The following is a 10,323-nucleotide window of genomic DNA, read 5'->3' as shown; positions in this document are numbered from 1 at the left end:
TTAAGCTATAGTTTTATCCTGCTTTTTCTTCTTGCCTTCTATGACTTCCATTTGACACCATCACCGTTTGATTGATCTGCTTTATCCCTTTAGTTCACTGGCTTTCTCTCCCCACTCCCTGGGGGTTTTTTTGCTCTGTTTTTAAGTTTCCCTTGTCTTCTTTCTAACTCTTGATTTAATCTTCTTTGTTTTAATGCTCAGGGATTGAATGCCCCATGGAGGCAGTGGTGTATCCTGGGTGACAGCGTGTCTCTGGCACTAGGTCACCTGTCTTCAATTTCTGCCTCCATCCCTACAAGCTGTGGGGCTTTGGGCCAGTAGCTGAACTTCACTGTGCCTCTTTCTAGCACATGTGTAAAATACGAATGACAACATTTACCCCATAGGGCTCTAGGGAGAGCTAAATGTATTAATACTTAGGACAATGCCTTGCTCAATATAAGCACTACAGATACGGTAGCTCGTATTTTTGTTTATGTAATATGGTATTCTGTCTTCAAGGTGGTCCCCAGTGATCCCCACCTCCTGGTATTCCAGCCCCTGTGCACACTGAATGCGGTGGGGAGGTGACCTGTGTAACAAATAGGACACTGCAGAAATGATGGTGGATGGCTTCTGTGGCTTGGCTTGTGTCATGTTGGATCACTTCCTCTGGAAGAAGGCAGCTGCCATGTCCTGGGGAACTGGGGCCTTGTCCCAATAGCCATGTGAGTCTCGAAAGTGGATCCTTTCAGCCCTGTCAACACTACAGAAGGAGCCGGCCCGGTGGCGCAGCAGTTAAGTTGCACGTTCCGCTTCGGCGGCCCAGGGTTCGCTGGTTCGGATCCCGGGTGCAGACATGGCACTGATTGGCAAGCCATGCTGTGGCAGGCGTCCCACATATAAAGTAGAGGAAGATGGACACGCATGTTAGCTCAGGGCCAGTCTTCCTCAGCAGAAAGAGGAGGATTGGCAGCAGATGTTAGCTCAGGGCCAATCTTCCCCCCCGCCCCGCAAAACAAAAAAGACTACAGAAGACTGCACTTCCCCCCACCTCTCCCTCTCCCTCTCCCTCTCTCTCTCTCTCTCTCTCTCTCTCTCACGCACACACACACACACACACACGCCTACATCTTCACTGCAACCTCCTGAGGGACCGAGGCGGAAATGCCGAGCTGCGCTGCCCGCAAAATTCTTTATCCGCCCACAGAAACAATGTGAAATAATGTTTATTGTAGTGTTAAGCTGCTAAATTTTGAGGTAATTTATTGTGCATTACTAGGTAACTAATACACGTAGCTTTTTTGGACTTTCTCATTGGAATTTTTTTTTTAAATAAAAGTTATTTTCTGACCTCACATTTTACTTATTTGGGCCTTTTTTTAAAACTTCCTCAACTTTCCTCCTGATTTTCACCCTCTTTTTCCTTTCAGGACTTCTTTCCACAATGACTGGGAAGGGAGCGGAGCACACAGACTTTTTTATTCCCAGCTTCGCCGTGCCTTCCCGGGGCTCCTCGGCCGGGTTGCAGACAGCCTGAAAGACGCTCACGTCTCCCAGGAGACCGGGGAAAATAAGCCACTCTGATTCTCCACAGATCTACCGGCCCCAACAAGTATATTTGATTTGCTAGGACTGTGCTGGGGGCTCGTACCCCTCAAGCCCCAGGTAAGGCAAACAGTGATGAGAATCAGGAGGGGATGGGAAGGGGCCAGGCTCTCAGCTCACACACCTCTGGGAGGCAGCTCAGTCAGGGTTTGGTGGTCTTAACTGGGAGGGCCCATGGAAGAGTTGGCCCCAGGAGTTTAAAACAGACTCCTGGCTTCCCTTTGGTGTCCATCAGTTCCGTCCTTGGCCCCTCTAGCGGGGCTGGAGCTGTTCCTGCCTTTTAGATTACAGGTCATCTTTCTGCCCAGGGGAATGGAGGCAAGGATCATGGCAGGGACTGGCACGTGACCCTTGGCGGCACAGCATTGTGGTAGGGGGCACAGGCTCTGGAGCTCAAGTGGAGACTCTGCAACTTATGAACTATGTGTCCTTGGCAAATACTTAACCTCTTTGTTACTCATTAGGCCTTCCGTAAATAAGAAAACAATAGACCTATCTCATAAGGTTATTGTGAGGTTTAAAGATCGTAAAACATGCCGAATGGGGCCTGGCTCAGGGTAAGCTCTCAATCAATGCTAGCTCTTCATTACTCAACCTTGGCTACATTTTAAAAGCATCCATAGATGGTTTAAAAATCTACATGCCCAGGCTGCACTTCCGTCAGAACTCCTGGGGGCCGGGCCCAGGCTTTAGTGTTTTTTAAAGCTTCTCAGGTGATTCCATTGTGAAGAGAGAGCCAGAAATAAACTCTTGCATGTATGGTCAAATGATGTTGACAAGGGTGCCAAGACCATTCATTCGAGGAAAGGACAGTCTTTTCAACAAATGGTGCTGGGAAAACGGGATATCTACATGTAAACAACGAAGTTGGACCCTTACCTAACACCATATATAAAAATTAGCTCAAAATGAATCAAAGACCTAAATGTGAGACCTAGATTATAAAACTCGTCATAGAAAACCTAGGGAAAAAGCTTCATGACATTAGATTTTGCAGTGATATCTTGGATATGACATCAAAGGCACGGGCAACCACACCAACAAAATAGATAAATTTGTAAATCATCAAAATTAAAAATTTTTGTGCATCAAAGGACACTATCAACAAGGGGAAAGGGCAACCTACAGAATGAGAGAAAATATTTGTAAATCACCTATTTGATACGGATTAGTATCCAGAATATATAAGTAACTCCTACAATTCAACAACACAAAAACCTGATTCAAAAATGGGCAAAGGACTTGAATAGACATTGCTCCAAAGGAGATACACAAATGGCTGTTAAGTACATGAAAAGATGCTCAACATCACTAATCATTAGGGAAATGCCAATCACAACCACAATGAGATACCACTTCACACCTGTTAAGATGGCTATAATTTTTTGAAAAACAAACAGAAAGTGGCAAGTATTGGTGAGGACATGGAGAAACTTGAACCCTCGTGCATTGCTGATGGAGATATAAAACGGTACAGCTGCTATGGAAAACAGTATGGTAGTTCTTCAAAAAATTGAAGAAGTATCATAGGATCCAGCGATTCTACTTCTGGGAATATAGAAAAGAACTGAAAGCAAGGTCTTAAAGAGATATTACACCCAGGTTCATAGCAGCATTAGTCACAATAGCTAAAATGAAGAAGTAACCCAAGCATTCATCAACAGATGAGTGCATAAACAAAATGTGGTGTACACGTGGAATGGAATATTCTTCAGCCTCGAAAAGAATGGCACTTCAACACATGCTCCGAATAGATGAACCTTTGAGGCCACTACACTAAGTGAAATAAGCCAGTCCTCAAACACAGATAGTCTATGTTTCCACTTACTTGAGCTACCTATGGTAGTCAAATTCATCAAGAGAGGAGGTAGAATGGTGGTTGCCCCGGGCAGAGGGGAGGAGGGAATGAGGAGTTGTTGTTAAATGGACATAGACTTTCAGCTTGGCAAAATGAAAAGAGTTTTGGAGATTGGATAGACAATAATGTGAATGTGCTTAATAATAATAAACTGTACACTTAAAAACGGTTAAGGTGGTAAATTTTATATGTGTATTTTTCCACAATTAAAAGTTTAAAAAAAAACAATTTTAAAAATCAGTCCTAGAGAGAGCATATAATATACCATAAATTGGTTTTTGGTGAATTACGTGAAAAGAGAAATTAAATATCTTTCCCTTCCATTACTAATCAGTTATCCTTATATGATTTTTTTTTAAGATTGGCACCTGAGCTAACAACTGTTGCCAATCATTTTTTGGTTTTTTGTCTGCTTTTTCTCCCCAAATCCCCCCCAGTACATAGTTGTATATTTTAGTTGTGGGTCCTTCCAGTTGTGGCATGTGGGACGTCACCTCAGCATGGCCTGATGAGCAGTGCCAGGTCCGCACCCAGGGTCCAAACTTGTGAAACCCTGGGCCACCGAAGCAGGGTGCACAAACTTAACCATTCGGCCACGGGGCTGGCCCCACTAATGTGATCTTTTAAACAATCCTTCCCGTTCTTTTGTGCTATTTTGTTGAACACACTATTCCCTTAAACTTTTTTTTTTCTTCTTTGAGTCAGTGGGTTTTTTTATAATCTCCCAAAATCCTTTCAATCCTTTAATCCTAAAAATATTCATAGATATTTATAACTGCAAATATATTTATATTTAATGATACACTTGCCAGAGACTTGTCCGTTGTATTGATCTTTTCAAATAATTCACCTTTTTAAAAGTTTGTTTAACCTTTACAAAGTAACCTTTGTCAAGGTTCACGATTTATTTGTTTTTAACAAAAGGTTTCGTGGTTTCAATAAAGCCTCTACCCTTAATTCAGGCCACAGCGTGAGGTAAGTGATAATCAGATAATCCAGAGGACCTTGTGTTGCATCACTCCTGACAGAGCCTCTGAAGAGCTATAAGATACCCTCCTTATAAATATTATTCAACAGTGGAAAAGTTTGATCCTTCTTTAAAAATTAATATAAATATAAATGAAAGTGTATTCCATATCCTACTGATTTATTAGTTGTTTTCAACTGATCGATTTCCTTTACTCATGTTCCCTAGTTTTACCTCATTGCTATTTTCTCAACTTCTTGAGTTGTATTAGTTAATTTATTTGTATTATGTGTTATTAAAATTGAAGACTTTTTAAGGTATGAATTTTCCTCGGAATACATTTTTGGCCCTATTGTAGAAATCTTGATGTACAATTTTATCATTTTTATTTTCTAAGCAATTGCAGTCTGGGTTATTCTTTCTCCTTTGTTTTAAATGTTATTTAGAAGGGTGATTTTTAAAAATTTCCAAGTAGTTTTAATTTAGAAAATTAAAACTATTATTTTTCACCTATAGCTTTTATTGTATCATGGTCAGAGAAAGTGGTCTGGATATTTTCTGCTTTTGCAAACATACTGAGTTTTTTGATTTTCTGTTTGTTTTTGTAGTGCATAAATAGTGCATATTTCCAGTGTCCCTTGGATGCTGAATATAATGGCATATTCTATGTTTCTAGGGGACACATTTTGACTTATAATTAATGAATCAATTTTATTAATCGTATTATTCAGATCCTCTGTAGTGTTACTTCTTGCCCTCCTTGATAGGTTAATACTGAGAATGAATTAAATCTCTATAATGATTATGTTTTCTTTACTTCTTTTAAGATTTCAAACAATTTTTTTTTCAAATATCTTAATGCATAGAAATAAAATTATGAATTTTATCAATGTAACAAAACCACCTGGAATCCTACCCGATTGATGTCAACTTACTACCTTGCTTTCTTTTTACTTGTATTTCCTTGGTACAATTTTCAGTTTTTTTTATTTTTAGCTTTTTTGGTTACTTCATTATAGGTGTAGTTTGTAAACAGCATATGGTTATGGTGCCCTAATCTGCAAATCATTGTCATTTGGTAACAGAGTTTAATCAGCTTATACTGGTATTACAATTGACACAGTTCATCTTATTTATGCATTTAGTTTTGTGCTTATGCTTTTCTTTATTGTCTACCTTTTGCTATATGGACTGCATTTTCTATTCTTCCATAATCTCCAATATTGTGCAAAACATATATCCTATTTTCAGTCCTGTCAGTGGTTGGCTTCACATTTCTCAAAAGCTTTCTTTAATCTATGATCCTCTGTCAAAGTGAAACTATCTTTGGGACCTTCCTAAAACTGATAATATAATCCAAGTTTTTGACCAACATTATTACTAAATTACTATATTTTATATTGTATGTATTCTTCCAATTTTTTTCTACTTTTTCTCCCCAAATCCCCCTGGTACATAGTTATGTATTTTTGGTTGTGGGTCCTTCTAGTAGTGGCATGTGGGATGCCGCCTCAGCATGGCCTGATGAGCGGTGTCATGTCTGAGCCCAGGATCTGACCCAGCAAAACCCTGGGCCGCTGAAGTGGAGCATGTGAACTTAACTACTCAGCCACGGGGCTGGCCCCCCAATTTTTCTTTTGGCTTTGGCATTTAGCATTGAAATCAGCTCTACAATAATTACGAGGATGTTTGACTTGGACTTTGTGCGCCAACCCACTCTATACCAGTCATATGCTTCTCCATTCCTGAGTCTTTAACTTTGCTTCCTCTTTCGGCCAGCTGGTGTATATCTTAAAAGTACTTTTTTTGAGCAGATGTTAAATACATAATTTGAATATGTATAAATTATATACTATTTGGCAGTTCAAAATATACTATTCCGAGTTTACTTTTTGAATGCATAACACTTCCACATGGTTCAAAACCCAAATCAAAATGTATGAAGAATTACTCAGTCAGCCTCCTTCCCATTCTTGCCCCCCATTTCCCCAGTGTCACCTCCCCCAAAAACCATTGGCCACAGTTTCTAGTTTCTTATGTTTCCCTTCACTTCTTTACGAAAAAACAAGCTACTATTAATATAGGTTCTTATTTTTCCACCACTTTAACTCCTAAGGTAGCATATTATAATACCGTTTTGCAATTTCCTTCTCTCACGTAACACTATATCTTGGCAATCTTTCCATCTCACTACCTAAAAAACTCCCCTATTCTTTTTTAAAAAAATAATTGCATAGTATTTCACTGTATGTTAGGTATGGTATATTTTTGAGCTCTTGCATGTCTGAGAATGTTCTTCTTTTTTCCTTACACGTGAAAGACACATCAGGTGTAAAATGCTTGGGTCACAATATTTTCCTCCATAACACTCTGTAGATGCCTCTATTAATACCAGGCTGGTATTTGTTCCTTTGTTGGTCTCCCCATGTTTTCCACCTGGATCTGTCTTTTCCCTGACAGTTTAGGTACTTTGCTGGGACATCTTTAGATGCAGAGCTTTTTGCTGATTTTATTCAGAAGACAATAAGCTCTCTTATCTGTGTATTTCTTCATCTCGGGATAATTTTGTTCTCATATAATTTCAATTATTAGGTCTAATCCACTTGTTCAGCTTTCCTCCTGAGAAGCACTAATTATATTCATGCTAATACATCAGTTAGGGATTTTGAGTTCATGTTTCAGAAAACCCAGATTATCAGTGGCTTGAATAAAATAGGGGTCAATTTTGCTCACATAATGGTGTTGTCCAGGGATAGGCAGTTGCTGGTCTTGGTTCAGTGTCCTAAGGGTCTTGGAACTTAAAGCCCTGATTCCCTTGGTCTTTTCCCTAGTGGTCAAAATATGGCTACTCCAGCAGCAGCCACCACAGCCATGATCCAGTGAGAAGGAAGGAGAAAGAAGCTGGAGGGAGGAAGGGATAGCATCTTTTTCAAGAAAGCAAACTGTCCCAGCAATTCCCAGCAGACTTCAGCTTATACCTCACTGGGCAGAACTATGTCACAAGTCCACCGTTAGCTGCAAGGGGGATGGTGAAATGCTGCTTTTAATGCCACCTCCAACAAAACTAGGATTAGGTCAGTACAGGAAAGGGTAGCATGGTTATTTCTACTGTGTCTCTGACACAGCTATGTGTTCTCTGTCCTCTGTAATCATTTGTATCTATCACCTTCTCTGGTCCTTTTCCCCACAAGCAAGGTGAACTTTTAAAGGTCATCGTCCAAAATAGATTTTAACTCTGTACTTAAATTTTAGTTTTCCTACAATACTTTCTGGTCTCATTCATCTTTCCCCTTCTAACTTATTCTACTGTCTTTTCATCTCAGCCATTTCTCTCTGTGTGACTTTTTTGCTTGCTTTTCAAAGAAGCCAGAGTTTTTCCTTATCTACTGAGTGAGTTATGGTAGACACTGTTTAGAATGCCTGCTCAACCCATCACCCTCCCCTCTTCCCTAAGAATAAGCTCCCTGGCCTTGAAGGAAGATTTCATACTATGTGATCCTGCATCCTCAGCTCTAGCTGATTGGAACAAGGGCAACCAATTGACTCATTCTGGTGGGTTAGATGACCTCCTCTGGGAATATGAAATTGGAATTTAAAGGCAATGTTTTAATCTGGTTGGGAATGAGAGATGTTATTTTCAGAGTGTGATGCAGCCATCCAGTGGTGTGCTGGTAGATGTTTAACAGCTAACTCTTCATGAAAAATAAATGTATATATTACTAATACATACGTTTATTATAAATTTTACCGATGTAAGGCATACAATTTATAGATAACAAAATATGTCATAGTCTTTTTTGCAAATTCCACATAGCCAATTGATTCTAACAGAATGCTTTCAACGATTTTTGCTGAACTCATATTTGTAGCAAAGCGATGGTTGTGATTGATGAATGAGTATAGCTCCAACATGAATGTTGGTTGGTAATTTCATTTATGTTATCAAGGAAGACAAAAGTAAAACAACAAAAACATATTTCGCAACTTTACTGGTTAGTGATATGAGGACTTCTCTGCTGAAAGGAGTCATAGTTTTTGAACACTGGAAGAATATTTCCTCAGGGCCGGCCCGGTGGTGCATCAGTTAAGTGCACACATTCTCATTCTTGGCTGCCTGGGGTTAGCCGGTTTGGATCCCGGGTGCGGACATGGCACTGCTTGGCACGCCGTGCTGTGGTAGGTGTCCCACATATAAGGTAGAGGAAGATGGGCCTGGATGTTAGCTCAGGGCCAGTCTTCCTCAGCAAAAAGAGGAGGATTGGGGGCAGTTAGCTCGGGGCTAATCTTCCTCAAAAAAAAAAAAAAAAGAATATTTCCTCAAATTTTTGTGCTCTTTCCAATGCTAAGGCTACAGATATGGCACATTTTTAAGTCCACTCTGCATTATTAACATTTTCACCATTGATTTCTTAAGTTTTGACAATCAACAACAATAAATCAAGCTCTGATTTATAATGTTTGCCGATTTCTGTGGTGTAACTATTCCCACCACAGCTGAATTCAAGCTACCAACATGAGGCCACTGAAGGTAGAGTTAGAAAGAGATGCACAGGGGGCCGGCCCCGTGGCTGAATGGTTAAGTTCGCATGCTCCACTTCAGCGGCCCAGGGTTTGCCGGTTTGGATCCTGGGCGCGGACATGGTACTGCTCATCAAGCCATGCCAAGGCGGCATCCCACGTGCCACAACTAGAGGGACCCACAACTAAAATATACAACTACGTACTGGGGGGATTTGGGGAGAAAAAGCAATTAAAAAAAAACAAAGCAAAAAGAAAAGATTGGCAACTGTTGTTAGCTCAGGTGCCAATCTTAAAAAAAAAAAAAGAAAGAGATGCACAATGGTATACCATAATATAGTATTTCTAACATACTGATACACTAGACATAAACAGCTTCCAGATCACAGATAATAGAAAATGTAGTAAAATACATCATTAGGAATCAATGACTTTTCCATGATGAGTATTTATGACCTTTGTTTTTAATATAATTCATTTAGCTTGAGTTTAGATAATTTAATTTTTAATAATGGGTATGTTTACCAGCTGGCCTACGAAATTCCTGAAAATAACAACTGGCTTGTTCAAGAGTCCGTAAGAGCCAGGGCCGGCACACCACCGCAGCCATCTTCGCCACAGGCCCAAGAAGCAGAGAAAGCCGATCTGCAGAGACAGAGAAAAAGAGAGAGGGCAGAGGGGGAGGAGGAGGAGAAAGAGGATGAGGAAGAAAAGGAGAATGAGAAGAAAGAAGAATGCAAAGAAAGGTGAAGACGAGAGAGGTTAGAGGGATGATTGCCTGGATTCCTGACCTGTCCGACTTCTTTGTTCTAGTCCCTTCCTGCAAGCCGAGTGCATCTCTGCATTTCTGTTGCAAGGATGTACTTTATATCCTTATAATAAATACTTCCTTTTTCTTGGTTAAGCTGTTTGAGTTTTCACCCAGAAGAAGTACATGGAATACAAAGGCTGTTTCCCTTGTGCGGTGGGCCATTTCCAGTTAGGCTCTTTCTGAGTCTCCTCAAGGTCATTCCCTTTTCCTAGTTTTATTTTTCTTAGGCCCAATGATTTCTCCTCTTTACTACTTTTTGAACAGCAGGTTCAGAGGAGTTTCCAGGAATCTGTTTGTCTTTTTTTAATTTTAATTTTATTATATTCTTTTATGGGTTTTGTTTTGTTTTGTTTTGTTTTTGCAGAGGAAGATTCGCCCTGAGCTAACATCTGTGGCAGTCTTCCTCTATTTTCTCTCTGGGTCACCACCACAGCATGGCCATCGACGAGTGGTGTAGGTCTGCACCTGGGAACCAAACCCAAGCTGCCAAAGTGGCGCACGCTGAACTTAACCACCAGGCGATGGTGCCAGCCCCAGGAATCTGTATTTTTAATAATCATCTCAGTAATTCTTGCAATCTGA

The 10,323-nt window shown here is 40.3% G+C and overlaps 1 long non-coding RNA gene across 1 annotated transcript; it reads left to right on the top strand.

The window, feature by feature from the left end:
- The first annotated feature begins 1,110 nt into the window (after positions 1–1,110).
- Positions 1,111–9,976, top strand: LOC139040264 (uncharacterized). The gene is made up of 3 exons (XR_011494432.1): positions 1,111–1,239; positions 1,413–1,647; positions 9,459–9,976. It is a non-coding gene; the product is annotated as an uncharacterized lncRNA (long non-coding RNA).
- The last annotated feature ends 347 nt before the right edge of the window (positions 9,977–10,323 follow it).

This window comes from Equus asinus, chromosome 15 (genome assembly GCF_041296235.1).
Source record: "Equus asinus isolate D_3611 breed Donkey chromosome 15, EquAss-T2T_v2, whole genome shotgun sequence".
Classification (NCBI taxonomy): Eukaryota; Metazoa; Chordata; class Mammalia; order Perissodactyla; family Equidae; genus Equus; species Equus asinus.
The sequence above is the reverse complement of the archived record's forward strand: the minus strand, read 5'-3'. Positions and strand labels throughout refer to the sequence as shown.